Source organism: Crinia signifera, chromosome 6 (genome assembly GCF_055691185.1).
Source record: "Crinia signifera chromosome 6, ASM5569118v1, whole genome shotgun sequence".
NCBI classification, from domain to species: domain Eukaryota; kingdom Metazoa; phylum Chordata; class Amphibia; order Anura; family Myobatrachidae; genus Crinia; species Crinia signifera.
Genome location: NC_139222.1, coordinates 280,961,907 through 280,978,499, shown reverse-complemented (window position 1 = coordinate 280,978,499; position 16,593 = coordinate 280,961,907). Strand labels below are relative to the sequence as shown.

Genomic DNA, 16,593 nt, shown 5'->3' with positions numbered 1-16,593 from the left:
CAGACCCGCCCCTTGACCCGCCTTATGGGTGTGTTTTTTTACATTTGCTTCAAATCTATTCTTGATTTCGCACACAGTAATGCCACATACACGTTACGTCACACACTGTAATGCCCATTACATGTCATGCCACACACTGATGCCCATTATACATTGTGGCACACACCGTGATGCCCATTACACCTTATGCCATGAGTGGACAATTAAAAAAAAATAGGGACAAAATTTACACCATAATGCCTATTACACGTCACACATCCATATTATACCACATGTCATAGTGCCTATTACAAGTTATGCCAGGGCTCAACAATTTTTCTTAAAAAGGACAACAGTGACAGTGCGCACCAGAGGCCATAATGCCCATTACGAGTTATGCAAGGGCTCAACAATTTTTTTAAACTAAGGAGAACAGGGACAGTGCGCGCCGAAGGCGCGCGTCAAAAATTTACACCATAATGCCTGTCACACACCCATTGCATATTATACCACATGCCCTAATACCCATTACATGTTATGCGACACACCGTAATGTCCAATTCATATTATGCAACACACTATAATACCCATTACACGTTACACCTAACACTGTAATTCCCATTACACATTATGCCACACACTGTAATGTCCATTACATATAATACCACATGCCGTAATGCCTATTACATATTATGCCACATAAGTGCTGCTTACCTACATGCTTGCTGCTGCGGGTTTCATGCTCTATCCCAGGGGTTTTATGCTCTATCAGTCAGGGCAGCAGGAGCAGAAGAGTGGGTCGATGTTGAGGGCAGGAGGGGACCCTAGGGCCTGCTAGGGCAGGGGGGCAGCCACAGGCAGCCCACACAGGGCTGGAGACAGCACTGGCCTGCAATACACAGTGGTGCGGCTGGGGTGGGCAGTGGAGGGTGCCTCGGTAGTCTGTCGACAGACACTGACTGGGACTTGGGTCTCTGGGACAGCTGGTGTGGTGTCAGTGTCACTCAGTCTGGACAACATGTAAAGCAGTAGGGGGGCAACTTAGGGCTCCTCAGATAGCCAGTACAAGTCTGCCACACAGCAGCAGCCATGGTAGGGGGGGGGGGGGGGCATTTCACTTACTGTTACTGATGGTAGGCAGCGTAGGCACACTAGAATGGCTGGACATGCACTCAGCCTGTCACAGCTGAGCTTGCCCTGGCATTCAATATAATATACCCCAATATATATGTATAATATTATAAAAATCTTCTTCACTGACACACTAGTAGTACTGTACTACTAACCTTTAGATTGGCTTTAAAATTATTCAGAAGCTTCAAGCTTGCTTGAGAGTGACTGATAAATATACTAGTAGCTGCTGTCTGTGCCTGGCCTGCCTGTGCTGGGGCTGGCTGCGCCTGGGACTTGGAGGTTGGCTGGGGGCCAGGCTGGGCGGCTGGGCTAGTGCCGAAATTGAACTAAACTGCGCCATGCCGATACAAAAACTCACCGCGCCATCCAGGCAGGCACTGACTCACACATGTCATGTCAGGTGGTCACATGTGTCAGCAGCGCGCCGCAGGAGGAGCCGGTGGACTGGACATATGAGTGACACTGACTGTCTGTGTCCTCCCTCCTCCTCCCGTCCAGCGCCGCAGCGGAGTGACTGTGTCACTCAGCGTCACACAATATTCAGACACTGAAGGAGGAGTAGGAGAAGCAGGACGGTCCGACATGTGTGTCACCGCAACCACCCCCCCCCCCTCACGTGGTATGTAAATGTCTGTCATAACTCATGTTGGCTCAGTTACAGTCAGTCACTCAGTAATAGCGGTGCTGTGCCGACGGACGGCCGGGCGGGGGGGATCAATTCCCGGACAGTGTATAGTCCGGGGCAGCCACCCTTCCGGACTCCGGACGCCGGTCTCAATTACCGGACTGTCCGGAGTAATCCCGGACGGGTGGTAACCCTACTGGAGGGGGAACAGTGAACTTTGCCTTGTATCGTTATGGAGCCTGATCTCCGCAATCAAGTCCTCGCAGATCAGATCAGGGCCTTGACTCGTGTTCTATCAGACTTGTGTCGGAAGGTGCAGCCCCCCAAAGCGGTGTCTGATGTGCACTTCCCTGAAACCACATCTGATGTTGTGGCCGCAGGAGGAGTGACCGAGGCCGCAGCCAGCGGCGTGTCCCCAGGAGGGGTTTCCGATGCCGTGTACCCAGGAGGGGTGGCCGATGCCTCAGCCGACGGCGTGTCCCCAGGAGGGGTGGCCGATGCCTCAGCCACCGACGTGTCCCCAGGAGAGGTGGCAGATCCCGTAGCTAATGGTGTGTTCCTAGGAGAGGTGGCCGATGTCATAGCCGATGGCGTGTATCCCAGAGGGTCCGATGTCCCGGTCTCCGCCAGAGGGTCCGATGTTCCGGTCTCCGCCAGAGGGTCCGATGTCCCGGTCTCCGCCAGAGGGTCCGATGTCCCGGTCTCCGCCAGAGGGTCCGATGTCCCGGTCTCCGCCAGAGGGTCCGATGTCCCGGTCTCCGCCAGAGGGTCCGATGTCCCGGTCTCCGCCAGAGGGTCCGATGTCCCGGTCTCCGCCAGAGGGTCCGATGTCCCGGTCTCCGCCAGAGGGTCCGATGTCCCGGTCTCCGCCAGAGGGTCCGATGTCCCGGTCTCCGCCAGAGGGTCCGATGTCCCGGTCCCCGCCAAGGAGCCCGATGATCCGGTCCCCGCCAAGGAGCCCGATGTTCTAGCCCCAGGAGGGGGTTCCGTCTGTCTAGCCCCAGGAGGGGGTTCCGTCTGTCTAGCCCCAGGAGGGGGTTCCGTCTGTCTAGCCCCAGGAGGGGGTTCCGTCTGTCTAGCCCCAGGAGGGGGTTCCGTCTGTCTAGCCCCAGGAGGGGGTTCCGTCTGTCTAACCCCAGGAGGGGGTTCCGTCTGTCCAGCCCCAGGAGGGGGTTCCGTCTGTCCAGCCCCAGGAGGGGGTCCTGTCTGTCCAGCCCCAGGAGGGGGTTATGTCCAGCCCCAGGAGGAGGACGCTATTGCCCTGGCCTCCGGGCCTGAGGATGCTATTGCCCTGGCCTCCGGGTCTGAGGACGCTGTTGGCCTGAGGACGCTATTGCCCTGGCCTCCGGGCCTGAGGACGCTGTTGCCTCAGCGGCCTCCGGGCCTGAGGACGCTGTTGCCTCCGCGGCCTCCGGGCCTGAGGACGCTGTTGCCTCCGCGGCCTCCGGGCCTGAGGACGCTGTTGCCTCCGCGGCCTCCGCGGCCTCCGGGCCTGAGTCTGTTTCCTCCGCGGCCTCCGGGCCTGAGTCTGTTGCCTCCGCGGCCTCCGGGCCTGAGTCTGTTGCCTCCGCGGCCTCCCGGCCTGAGTCTGTTGCCTCCGCGGCCTCCCGGCCTGAGTCTGTTGCCTCCGCGGCCTCCCGGCCTGAGTCTGTTGCCTCCGCGGCCTCCGGGCCTGACTCTGTTGCCTCCGCAGCCTCCGGGCCTGACTCTGTTGCCTCCGCGGCCTCCGGGCCTGAGTCTGTTGCCTCCGCGGCCTCCGGGCCTGAGTCTGTTGCCTCCGCGGCCTCCGGGCCTGAGTCCGTTAATGCCCATGTCATTGAGCATAAGTTGAGAGCCGCCGTGTCGGCTGTCAGTCACAATGTTCTTTCTTTTAGTGCACTAACGCCTGCCATGCCAGAGGTCCGTGAGGGTCCACCTGATGTGCCAGAGGTCCGTGATGGTCCAGCCCCAGAAGGGGGTCCTTGCATCATAGACCCAGGAGGGGTTCTTTCTGCCCTTGCCTACGGGCATGAGGTCCCGTCTGTCTGGAGAGCCGTCACGGTGGCCGTCATTCCAGAATTATTTTTTTTCGAACGGAACAAGATCTTGCCGGTGTCTGTCATTGCGGAGAGACTGTTGCTATTCCCATTAAAAGAGGCATCAGCGTGAACTTTCCTAAAGGCGTCTGGAATCCGCCTTCTCAAGGGGGGCATTATGTTATGTCAGCACTGCCATTTGGGTCTTGTGTGGTCTGCAGTGCCTCTGGTTACTCAGAGGTGCTGCTGTTATTATTTGCATCCTGCAGTACCTCTGTGTGGCCAGAGGTGCTGCTGTTTGGCCCTGCATGCAGGGTTGTGGTTTCTGAGGACAGTCCCAGCTGGTGTAATCAGCTGGGCTGGGCTGTTCTCAGAGTGCCATCCCCAGCTGCAGCACATGTGAATAATTGTGGGTTTGTCTCTATGTGCTGCAGCCATTGGTCTGGGCTGCCTTTAAAAGAGGCATTGGCCCTGAGCTCAGGGCCTTTGATAGTTCTCTGTTTGTTAGCTTCCTGTTAGTTTGCTGAGAGCTTTCTTATGCCATGTCCTGTATCCTGAGTCCTGTATCCTGAGTCCTGTATCCTGAGTCCTGTAATCGTGTTTTTGCATCTGTTCCTGTAATTGTATCCTGTACCGTGTACCTGTTCCTGATCTACGATAAAGCAGTGAGTTCCATCCATCCTGCCTCTGTCTGTCTGTGCCTCCAGCAATTATACCTGTCGTGCTGTCCAAAGGGACTCCAAACAGTATCTCCGGTTCCCAGGGGGCTAGAGACACGGGTCTGGGCTCGTTGGAAAGCCCCATCCCTCAGCTACATCCCTCCTGTGCACCCCTGGACCACCCCCTAGATTCGCCTATGACAACCACAGCAGGGCAGAAGCTGCTGCAGCAGCCAGAGAAGGTCTCCAACTATCCACCTACCATACCCAAACCACAGCAGGACAGGAGCTGATGCAGCAGCAAGAGCCGGACTCCAACTATCCAGCTACCCTTCCCAACCGCAGCAGTGCAGGAGCTGCTGCAGCACCAGATGAGGTCTACAACTATCCACCTACCCTACCCAACCACAGAAGGGAAGGAGCAGCCAGAGCAGGTCTCCAACTTTCCACCTATCCTACCCAACCACATCAGGACAGAAGCTGCTGCAGCAGTTAGAGCAGGTCTCCAACTAGCCACCTTCCCTTTCCAACAACAGGACAGAAGCTGCTGCTGCAGCAGCCAGAGCTGGTCTCTAACTATCCACCTTCCCTTCCCAATCACAGCAAGGCAGAAGCTGCTGCAGCAGCCAGAGCAGGTCTCCAACTATCCACCTTCCCTTCACAACCACAGCAGGGAAGAAGATGCTCCAGCAGGTACAGCAAGTCTCCAACTATCCTCCTACCCTTGCCAACCACAGCAGGGCAAGAGCTGCTGCAGCAGCCAGAGCAGGTCTCCAAATATTCACCTTCCCTTCCCAACCATAGCAGGGCAGGAGCTGCTGTAGCAGCCAGAGCAGGTCTTTAATTATCCACCTTCCCTTCCCAACCATAGCAGGGCAGGAGCTGCTGCAGCAACCAGAGCAAGACTCCAACTATCCACCTTCCCTTCCTAACCACAGCAGGGCAGGAGCTGCTGCAACCAGAGCAAGACTCCAACTATCCACCTTCCCTTCCCAACCAGAGCAGTTGGTCAAAGATTTTGTAAAGTGTGAAAAAATGTTTCATTTAATGGACCCTTATAGGCCTTTTAGGGTCCATTTAAGGGAGTCTGTTTATTGTGTTGTATTCAGAAAGTCATAAGCTTTCCAACGACATATCACAATGCATGAAAACTGAATAGTATGGACCTTTATGACAGCACCCTTAAGGGGTCGTCCAATGAAACCCATCATCAAACTTAGATCGTCTCTTAAGATGATAAGGTAGCGTGCAAAGTATGAAGACAATTAGTTAAAGGGTTCGAAAGTTATCGTGGAACATCCATACACACACACACATACATCTACACACACATATGCACATCTACACACACACATATACACACATACATCTACACCCATACACACACACATACATCTACACACACAAACATCGTTCAATTATACTAATGAAGGTTTTCAATTGACAGAGAGAAGTACAGCGAGCTCCAGTGGAACGTGTTAGGTTGGGTGCAATGACTCTGTGCACGTCCATACGTTCTACCGTGTTTCCCCGATAATAAGACACTGTCTTATTTTTGTTTTCAGTCCAAAAACACTAAAGGGCTTATTTTTGGGGTAGGGCTTATTTTAGCTCCTCAGTCCTTCTTTTAGCTACATCATGCCCCTCAATCTCCTTATACTTTAAGCACAACTGCCGCTTTCCTTTCCTTCTGCATTTTTCAGCCACTCAGCCTTTCCTCCGCAGCCGCTCAGTCACTCCACTCCCATCTGTGAACAGACGCCACTCAGTCCTTTTGGTGCGCAGTGATGTCACATGCACAATGCATCCCTGGGACCGCTGATGCGAGCAGAGGCTTCAGCGGTACCAGGGCTGCTACCGTAGCAGCAGCATCCATTTCATGCGGGCGGGTGGGGGGGCATTAGCAGAGCTGGGAGTTTAGCACAGGGACTGTGCAAAATGGGGATTAAGCTAGGGCTTATTTTCGGGGTAGGGCTTATTTTGGACCATTGTCCAGAAATAAGGGTAGGGCTTATTATTGGGGTAGGTCTTATTATCAGGGAAACAGGGTATGTGCATTATAGCAGCACTGGTATGTGATCTATAGATGTGTGCACAGATTGGAGAAGATCATACTTGGCCTAGGTCTATCATTCTTTTGCATTGTCTATTGGTGAGCGCTAGTTTGTGCCAGGCGCAATGTGTAGGCTCCTGGCAATTCTCATAAACCCTATCAATATGATCTGATCACACAATATAAGGTATGCTTTATATTCCCAAGTATCCTGGGCTATTCATCAGCTCTTCTAGCACTCTGAGCAAGGAGTATCAGTGATGTGACCTTCACTCCTTTATAATTACCGGCTGTGAGAAGCTGGTTCCTAGGTGTGTGGTACAATGCAATAGCAATTTGTATATATATATATATATATATATATATATATATATATATATATATATATATATATATATATATATATATATATATATATAGTGAAAGGAATCACATACACTGGATAAGATGAAGTCTTGGTTTTTATTTAGTAGCAGGTAATCATGGTTACAGCATTGCAGCATACAGATGTCATACAGATGTCACAGCATAGCACAAACTTCTTGGTATGTTCCAGTAGTCCCTACCATAGCCCGCACCCACAGCCTATCACCTGGGCAGCTGTCCCACCATCAGGAGCAATGACCCTCTGTACTGGAAACACACAGTTTTCCCAGCCGCTAAAAGGCATTGGGAACATGAAAGTTAACTGACTGGTAAGTATAATCACTTTTATTGTTACAATTAATTATATTAACAGTGAACAGTTTCTTATATAGCACATACATATTCCGCAGCGCTGTACAGAGAATATTTGAGCATTCACATTATATGGACCAATATGCAAACACAATAGCAACCTATACACAGGGGCGGGCTGGGCCGGGGGGCAGGGTGCCATGTGCCCCCCGGGCCGCTCTAACAGGCACTGTTGCGGGCCGCGGGCTGCCTCCTATTTTACCTGCTTTCCTCCTGTAAGCAGCACCGCGGCTCGTGTAGCTAGTGTAAGGAGAAGCGGGGGCTGCATGGGCGCCGGGTTCCGGCGATCAGTATGTTTCTTTGTGGCTGCCAGCGTGCCGCCTGCCGCTCCCGCACAGGCGAGTCGGCCGCGGCACGGGCGCCGCCATGACAGTGTCACTGTCACACTGCCCTTACTTGATGGGCAGGCGGGCTGTCATATGAGAACGGGCTGAAGGGAGGGAGGGAGGGCGGGGGCGCGGCCTGGGACGAAGTGTCAGGGGGAAGCAGGTTACTGTCTCTGCTTCTCCTATGCGTGTGACGTCACCACGTCACACGCTGGAGAGGAGGGGAGGAGAGGAGCCGGGAATTGAAGCTGAGCACCTGACTGTGACTTGTTAAGAACACATGTGCGTTTTTATTAGCACCTATATATAATAAGTATATGTGTATATACTGCATATGTGTGTATACTATATATATATATATATACACACACACACAAACACACATAGATCTCACAGTCTATACTTATTTGTGTGTATATATATATATATATATATATATATATATATATATATATATATATATACACACATACATACATACATACATACATCTCACAGTCTATTTGTATTTGTGTGGTGTGTGTGTGTGTGTGTGTGTGTGTGTGTGTGTGTATATATATATATATATATATATATATATATATATATATATATATATAAATATATATATATGTGTTTATGTGTTTGCAGGGTTGATCCTATTAACCCCAAAGGTTGCGGATGATTTGCCGAGTGTGAATCATCACGCACTTTAGACGGGCTGAATTCGCTGAAAAATACTCGCACCTCCTTAGGGGTGTGAGTAAATTTCAGTGAATTCTGCACAGTGAAGGGTGCGAGTTAGGGTTAATTCGGGTGCCATTTTCACCGAAAAAACGGCAAATGAACGGCAACTCGCACCCTTTGGGGTTAATAGGATCGACCCATATATATATATATGACGTTCAGTCTGGCACTCCATTCAAATCAACAGCTTATGTGGGTGCCTTCTGGCAGGGTAGATAGAGCCCGATAATGAACAAACAGCGGCACTCCACGGATTACAAAAAATAAACTTGTATTTGTGAAACCAACATTTCGGGGTTCATCTTGAAAAATGGGTTTAAGAACCACGAAACATTGATTTCACAAATCCGTGGAGTGCCGCTGTTCATTATTGGGCTATATATATATATATATATATATATATATATATATATATATATACACACATATATATACAGTGTTCCCAAACTGTGTGCCTAGGGTCCCTGGGGTTCCTCAGGACACTTGCAGGGGTGCCTTGGATTAGTGGTCTAGAGGCAAACTGATGTGCTGGCACTCACGCTCCTATGTTCCGTGGTGGGGTGCCTTGTCAGAAAAAAGTTTCATACATACACACGATATGACCGGCACTCCCCGGGTCCTTCTCCTGTAATCTTAGTAATGACAACGCATACCACTCAATTTCATGCAACGTTTCGGCCCCTCGTCAGGCATACTTTGAAAAAAAAAAATAGAACTGTTTTTTTTTCTTCATGTTTTTGCCTTGCCAAAAAAGGCCATTGGGGGGGGTGCAATAATTTTTTTGGCAGGGGGAAGTAAAATTTATAGTTACGCCACTGGCCGCGGCTGCAGGAACATGGCTGCCTCCTGCATGAGGACATGCTCACCAGCATGGGATGTGCAAATCCCGGATGGATTCCTGGCATTGGTCTGCACTCTACAGTGTGGCCGCGGCAGACACCGCGTCACATCATGACGCCGTCACTGCCGTCCCACTCGTGCGACATATACTCGGAGGATGGAGAGGCGGCGCCGGAAAGTAAAGGCAAAAAGGGCAGAGGGAGCCGCAGCAGTAGAGCACGGACCCGGGCCTATGAAAGGCAGGTGTCCTGTAACTACAGTACGTATTGAGTGTTATAATGGGGGCCGGGGAGCTGCCTGTGGTGTCCTCCTATAATTATACAGGGGGAGCAGCCTGTGGTGTCCTGCCAAGTCCCCACAGGCTGCTCCCCCTGTATAATTATACCAGGACAGTCTTGGTTCTGCCAGAACACCACAGGCTGCTCCCCCTTTATAATTATACCAGGACAGTCTTGGTATAATTATACAGGGGGAGCAGCCTGTGGTGACCTGGTATAATTATACAGGAGGAGCAGCCTGTGGTGTCCTGTCAGGACACCACAGTCTGATCCCCCTCTATCATTATACCAGGACAGTCTTGGTATAATTATACAGGGGAAGCAGCCGGTGGTGTCCTGGTATAATTATACAGAGGGAGCAGCCTGTGGTGTCTGTTCAGTTTATGCAGAGGAGCAGCCTGTGGTGTCTTCATGTTATTATGCAGGGGAGCAGCCTGTGGTGTCCTGTTATTGTTATTATACTGAGGAGCAGCCTGTGGTGTCCTGATTTTATACAGGGGAGCAGTCTGTGGTGTCCTGTTATTATACAGGGGAGCAGTCTGGCGTGTCCTGTTATTATACAGGGGAGCAGTCTGTGGTGTCCTGTTATTATACAGGGCAGCAGACTGTGGTGTCCTGTTATTATACAGGGGAAGCAGCCTGTGTTGTCCTGTTACTATACAGGGGAAGCAGCCTGTGTTGTCCTGTTATTATACAGGGGAAGCAGCCTGTGTTGTCCTGTTATTATACAGGGGAAGCAGCCTGTGTTGTCCTGTTATTATACAGGGGAAGCAGCCTGTGTTGTCCTGTTATTATACAGGGGAAGCAGCCTGTGTTGTCCTGTTATTATACAGGGGAAGCAGCCTGTGTTGTCCTGTTATTATACAGGGGAAGCAGCCTGTGTTGTCCTGTTATTATACAGGGGAAGCAGCCTGTGGTGTCCTGGTATGATTATACAGAGGGAGCAGCCTGTGGTGTCCTGGTATGATTATACAGAGGGAGCAGCCTGTGGTGTCTGTTCAGTTTATGCAGAGGAGCAGCCTGTGGTGTCTTGTAATTATGCGGGGGAAGCATCCTGTGCTGTCCTATTATTATAATACAGGGGAAGCAGCCTGTGGACTCATTAAAATGGAGGTTTTTCAGTAAAAAAAAAAAGTATTAATAAAAAAAAGATAATAACACCACGACAGGCTGCTCCCCCTGTATAATAACAGGACACCAGAGGCTCTGTTGTCCTGTTATTATACAGGGGGAGCAGCCTGTCATGGTGTTATTATCTTTTTTTTATTAATACATTTTTTTTTTTACCGAAAAACCTCCATTTTAATGATGCGCTGTTACTTATGGGCCAGTGCTCAGGACTTGCCCCCCAGGCTAAAAGTTGCCAGCCAGCCCCTGCCTATACAATATATATATGCATGCAATACAAAAAAAATGTTCACACAAAAAAAAACCCACAGCATTGCTTATTAATTTTATATAATGACCTGGGTACCCTTGGTTTTATAGTGCACTGTTGTACCATTGTTGGGGCCCTTAAACTCAAGAATTTCTAGCAATAAAACTTGAAGGGTAATAACTGTTGTGGCTTATAGATCCTTCTGTACTTTAGGTCTTCTTTAGCTGATAAAAGTCACACTCAAAAGTCTACTAGTGTAGCTGACTATTATAATGCAGTATATGAATAGTACTTTGTATCAGAAATGTCAAGGAATCTTCTAAGTGTAGGTAAACTGTTGCTCCCAACTAATGTCCATAAATCAAACTTTGGTCCGGAGCATGTCCTCCACTAGTGTATGGTCATACAGCCCAGCATACCGACAGCATCATACGGACTTTCAATCCAAAAACAAATCACACGGACGCTGATAGCTTCCAGCAACGTTTCAATGTTACTCAAACATCGTCATCAGGCCTACAAATGTATATTAAACCATACCTTAAATAGATGAACATCACCCAAAGTGCAAGTTGCGTTTCCAGGTCTGGGGACTGTGCAACCGGCCCGCCGGCGCATTCATGACAACTTCCGGCTGTTCCCGTCTCCAGGGACGCCAGAAAGCGTCTAACAATGTGATAGTTGCATAGCAACCCCAATCACCTATGGAAAATGAAACAAAGTACAAATAAGCAATAATCACATTTGAATAGTCAGACATAATAATCAAATCCAACAATACTTAGTCTGCAGCATATATTAATAACACCCCAATCCCAACTGATCATTAAGGCCATGTGGTATCTGCAGACGTATAATCCACTGGCATTCTTTCCTCAATAGAACAGTTCTCCACCATGCTTAAGTGGGGGGACATAATCTATCATGCGGTACCTCATTGATGTCAAGCTGTGGTTTGGCGACTGGCTGGTCACTTGCACCTTTTTCTGATGCTATTTTTATTGAAGACCTATATGCGGCCATACGTTCCCGGAACGTGCGTTCCGTTTTGCTGACATAGGACTTGCCACAAGGGCATATTAATTGATATATAAAAAATCTCATTTTGCATGTAAAGTTAATAGGGCAAGGGCTAGAATTGTAAGTGTCTATCAAACTTTAAAAATGCATCATCCGTACCCCTCCACATAATCAACAAGTCGTCGATAAATCTTGTATAAAAAAAGATTTTTGATGCCACATCAGGATCGTGGCCGACAGTTCGCCTCCAATGACAGATCTTCTGGAGAGGGTGGTTCCACCAGCAATAGTGATTATGAAACTAATTACACCTCCAAGGGTAAACGAGGCAATCGGGGTAATTACCCTTTAGGAGCGGCAGTACAGCGTTCTCCAAGAACAGTACCCATACATGTAGAGGGGGACAAAGGAAGAGGGGGAAAGCGGCGCAGGCCACCGTTGCCCAGAACTCGGTAATATACAATTTATCCTCATATGAATTATTCTCATGCGAAGAGAAATTACTGTACTTTCAAAAGGACTTTCTTTTGTTCCCACCAGTCAATTTGATCCTTTGAGACATCAGGTGGAGTTGCATGAGTTGCAAAGAAAATTGAGGATTAAAGAATTCTTCACTAGAAATCAATCAGTGAATTCTGAACCGGATCCAATACCTTACCAAGTTCGAAAATTATTACCAAGGTCAAAATTTGATCCCCCCTCATCCAATCCAACCATCAAAACATTTCTGAGAGTGGTTGAACAAATATCCCCTAAAGAGATGGAAGAGAAGCCTATGTACAACAGAAGAAATCTGTCAGAAGACGAATGGCGGGCATTGGAAAGATTATCATCCAATGATGAACTGGTATTTCGTTCGGCCGACAAAGGGTTAGTAATAATGGACAGAAAGATTACCGTATCATGCAGAGATGATGCGGCAATTGGATGACAATATAACATATCACAAATTATCAGGAGATTCCACTACGGTGTATAGTAAGGAATTGAAATAAATTTTGGATCTCGCTACATCCAATAATATCATACCAAAGAAATGAAGTCAATCTCTACTTCCTGCACATCCAAAGGTCCCGTTAATTTCTCTTATTCCTAGAATCCTTAGGGACCTGTTGAAACCCCCAGGTCACCCCATAATTGCGGCTAAAGGCTCGCTATTCCGACTCATCTCTACTTATCTGGACGGCTTGTTTCAACCCTGTGTTCAGGGACATACTGTAAAAGATATTTGTTGGGTACAACCACACTTTTGGCTAAATTGCTTGAATTGTTGAATATGATTTTGAGTAAAAATAATTTTTCTTTATATGAATGATTTTTTCATGCAGATAAGTGGGTGTGCGATGGGGTCCCCTGTGGCCCCATCGTACGCGAATATCTTTATGTTTATGATCGAGGAATTGGTATTTTTCTCAGATCCTTATGTGGCATCAAAAATCTTTTTTGATACAAGATTTATCGATGACTTGTTGATTATGTGGAGGGGATGCATTTCTAAAGTTTTATAGACACCCACAATTCTAGCCCTTGCCCTATTAACTTTACTTTCAATATGAGCCAAAAATAAATCTCTTACTTGGATGTAAAAATAGAGAAAAATGTCAAAACAGTGTCAACTTCTTTATTTTATAAAGGAACCGTGCAGATTTACTTACTAAAAAAACAAGTCGGGCCCAATGTTAAACTTTTTCCATGGGCCACAGTATATAATCCTAACAGCAAGAATATGAGCACAGTAGTGAAAAAACATTGGCCGCTAATCAGTTCAGATCAGTCAGAAATTTACAGGATTATTTGGTACATACGGACATGTCTAAAACCATCAGTAAACCTAAAGATTTTTTACAAGCCCAGAATGGGTGTTTCGGATGTGGAGTACTTTTTCTCACCCATTATCAGGTAAAATGTTTGACATCAGATTTCATCTCACATGCAAAATTAGATTTTTGATATATCAATTAATATGCCCTTGTGGCAAGTCCTATGTGGGCAAAACAGAACGCACGTTCCGGGAACGTATGGCCGCACATAGGTCTTCAATAAAAATAGCATTAGAAACAGGCGCAAGTGACCAGCCAGTCGCCAAACATTTTTTAGAGTACAACCACAGCTTGACATCAATGAGGTACCGCATGATAGATTATGTCCCCCACTTAAGCATGGTGGAGAACTGTTCTATTGAGGAAAGAATGCCAGTGGATTATACATCTGCAGACGCTAATTCCACTGACTAATCCCCTGTAGGCTGCTCCTTTATCACTAGTTGCTATGGGCCACTGCCCAGTCCTTCTCATCAACTGACTGTAATTACTTATGTCCACGTATTGCCGCATCTGTTCTTACTGCTGGGTCTATATACTGTATAATGACTCACAGGTGCTGAATGTGGTGGCATAGTAAACACTACTGACTATAGAATGTGACGGCAGATAAGAACCACTTGCCCATCTAGTCTGCCGCTTTTTTAAACATCTTACCTTAAACCATATTTTATCATTATTTCTTTGTAAGGATATCAATATGCCTATCCCAAGCATGTTTACATTATACTACTGTATTTGCCTCTACCACCTCTGATGGGAGGCTATTCCACTTATCCACTACTCTTTCTGTGAAGTAATTCTTCCTCACATTTCCCCTGTACCTTCCTCCCTCTAGTGTCAGTGCATGTCCTCGTGTTCTGCTGCTCCTCTTCCTGTGAAGAATGTCTCCTACCTGTACCTTCCTCCCCCTAGTGTCAGTGCATGTCCTCGTGTTCTGCTGCTCCTCTTCCTGTAAAGAATGTCTCCCACCTGTACCTTCCTCCCCCTAGTGTCAGTGCATGTCCTCGTGTTCTGCTGCTCCTCTTCCTGTGAAGAATGTCTCCCACCTGTACCTTCCTCCCTCTAGTGTCAGTGAATGTCCTCGTGTTCTGCTGCTCCTCTTCCTGTGAAGAATGTCTCCCACCTGTACCTTCCTCCCCCTAGTGTCAGTGCATGTCCTCGTGTTCTGCTGCTCCTCTTCCTGTGAAGAATGTCTCCCACCTGTACCTTCCTCCCCCTAGTGTCAGTGCATGTCCTCGTGTTCTGCTGCTCCTCTTCCTGTGAAGAATGTCTCCCATCTGTACCTTCCTCCCTCTAGTGTCAGTGCATGTCCTCATGTTCTGCTGCTCCTCTTCCTGTGAAGAATGTCTCCCACCTGTACCTTCCTCCCCCTAGTGTCAGTGCATGTCCTCGTGTTCTGCTGCTCCTCTTCCTGTGAAGAATGTCTCCCACCTGTACCTTCCTCCCCCTAGTGTCAGTGCATGTCCTCGTGTTCTTCTGCTCCTCTTCCTGTGAAGAATGTCTCCCACCTGTACCTTCCTCCCCCTAGTGTCAGTGCATGTCCTCGTGTTCTGCTGCTCCTCTTCCTGTGAAGAATGTCTCCCACCTGTACCTTCCTCCCCCTAGTGTCAGTGCATGTCCTCGTGTTCTGCTGCTCCTCTTCCTGTGAAGAATGTCTCCCACCTGTACCTTCCTCCCTCTTTTGTCAGTGCATGTCCTCGTGTTCTGCTGCTCCTCTTCCTGTGAAGAATGTCTCCCACCTGTACCTACCTCCCTCTAGTGTCAGTGCCTGTCCTCGTGTTCTGTTGCTCCACTTCCTGTGAAGAATGTCTCCCACCTGTACCTTCCTCCCTCTAGTGTCAGTGCATGTCCTCGTGTTCTTCTGCTCCTCTTCCTGTGAAGAATGTCTCCCACCTGTACCTTCCTCCCCCTAGTGTCAGTGCATGTCCTCGTGTTCTGCTGCTCCTCTTCCTGTGAAGAATGGCTGAGTGTAGGTGTAATGGAGTAGGTGATTTGTTCACTTACACCTCGTAGTTTTTCTGCTGCTGCATTACACTCCCCAGACTCATCCTCACTGAGTGGCCAATAGCCCTTTCATATTTTCACAACTGCAAGCAGGGGTGCAGCCTCTGTAAGGGAGTGGACATCCAGACTCAGGGCTGCCGACAGGGGGTGCCAGTGGCACGACACCCCCCCCCCCCGCACAAATCCCCCCACCCGGCGGCCAGGCGCGTACAATACACAGTGCAGCCTGCAGAGCGCCGAGCCTAGGATACAGAGGGGCTCGGCACTCTGCAGGCTGCACTGTGCAGTGAGTGGGGGGGGGGAGGCGGGGTGCCGACGCGCAAGGGGGGGTGCGGCATGTGCAAGGTGCCGCTGGGGGCCCGGGCTGAAGGTCAGTCCCGGGCCCCAACATTACTAGTGGTGGCCCTGTCCAGACTGGCCCTCTGGTAGCGTTGGAGGGGGAAATGGGTCGCCTCAGTCACTGCCTGACAAGCTGTCTCTTCCCGGACTCGGTGCTGCATCAGCTCACTTGTGAGTCTCTCTAGTCGCTGCCTCTGCTTTCTAGCACCCTGCTTGGCTTGGCTCCTGTATCTTCGGACACACCTGCCATCCCCTCTCCACTGCCAGTTCCCCAACTGCCTTTTTTGTACTGTTCAGTGCATGCGCCGCTGCTCAGCTCCAGCCCAGCAGCACCAGCACATTTCAATGCTGAACTGCATGGTCAGCGTGCCTATACATGTTAAAGCAATGCTAATAAAATACACTTAACATTGCATATGTAAATGTCAATTAAAATAATGACTTAATACACATACAGTACATAAATATACAATATGGACATACTGTATCAGAGCTACATTTAATATTATCACAGCTACAGTTCATCAACTGGGTTACATATACACATGCAGGGGCTGGCTGGCAACTTTCAGCCTGGGGGGCAACACAAGCAAGTGGTCCATCACCATCGCCATCGTTTCACCACCCTACCCTCTCCCCTCTAATATGCAGCAAGG

General features: G+C 48.9%; 1 long non-coding RNA gene across 2 annotated transcripts in view; it reads right to left on the bottom strand.

Moving 5' to 3' along the window:
• Positions 1-16,211, bottom strand: part of LOC146009433 (uncharacterized) — a 56,913-nt gene extending 40,702 nt beyond the window's left edge. For both annotated transcript variants that reach the window (XR_014444669.1, XR_014444670.1), the window contains exons 1-2: positions 16,107-16,211; positions 11,292-11,453 (exon numbers count right to left, since the gene is read on the bottom strand). This is a non-coding gene — a long non-coding RNA (uncharacterized LOC146009433). The remainder of the gene's footprint in view (positions 1-11,291; positions 11,454-16,106) is intronic.
• Between the last annotated feature and the right edge of the window lie 382 nt (positions 16,212-16,593).